This window comes from Eimeria mitis, genomic scaffold, assembly GCF_000499745.2.
Source record: "Eimeria mitis Houghton genomic scaffold, Emh_scaff1368, whole genome shotgun sequence".
Lineage (NCBI taxonomy): Eukaryota > Apicomplexa > Conoidasida > Eucoccidiorida > Eimeriidae > Eimeria > Eimeria mitis.
In genome coordinates, this window is record NW_013568937.1 from 7,802 (window position 1) to 8,617 (window position 816).

The window sequence follows — 816 nt, forward strand, 5'->3', positions numbered from 1 at the left end:
CGTTGCTTATCATTTGTTCTCCCCCTTCGATGCTCGGCTCTTCACTCTCCACCAAGCTGTTATTCACTGCCGGTTCCGGGACGCTAGGCATTATGCCTGTCCCTTCGTTCTGCATTTCTTTGCTCTCCGCCATGTTACTAATCCTCCCTTTAGCGGGGGCCTCCTTTCTTGACTTAGGTTTTCGTGCCTCCGCAATTGTCGCCTTGGAAGTTTTCGACACGATTTCCTTCTTATCTGTCATTTCCTTCAACCAACCAGTCGCAATTAGTCCCTCCGGCTGTTTATTTCAATCGATCTCCGCCTAGTCTGGTAGTGACTCCCTGGGTGTTGGATATGAAGAAAGAAAATTTTTTGTATTCAGAAAGGTAATTCCGTTTCGAAGTGAGTTGGAATTTTGCCTTTCCGCTTCCCGGAACGGCCCCCAATTGTAATGACCTCTGGGTGTTCTCTTAACTTAGCCCCTGTCAGGTTGCGGACTGTGACGCGTTAGATCTCTCGTAACGGAGGATTATTAGTCAAAATTCAGTTCAAGTAAAATATATTTCATCGTTTTTCCAGCTCAAAGAACTGTTCCCCCGCGCGGGCCCTTGTCCCTTTCCCTTGCAAACCCACAAGGGGCTGCTTGCAGCGGGGTGCGACCGTCCCTGGCTACGATGTGTTGGCCTCCATTCTCCCCTTAAGCCCGCTACTTTGGTAACACGTCTGCCCTACTTGTTATATTAGGCTAAATAAGCTCAGATTAATAGTTCCGTCGTACTTATTTCTTCCTCGCTCCTTATATCTTCTAATTTATCTAACTGTAATAATAGCGTTTAC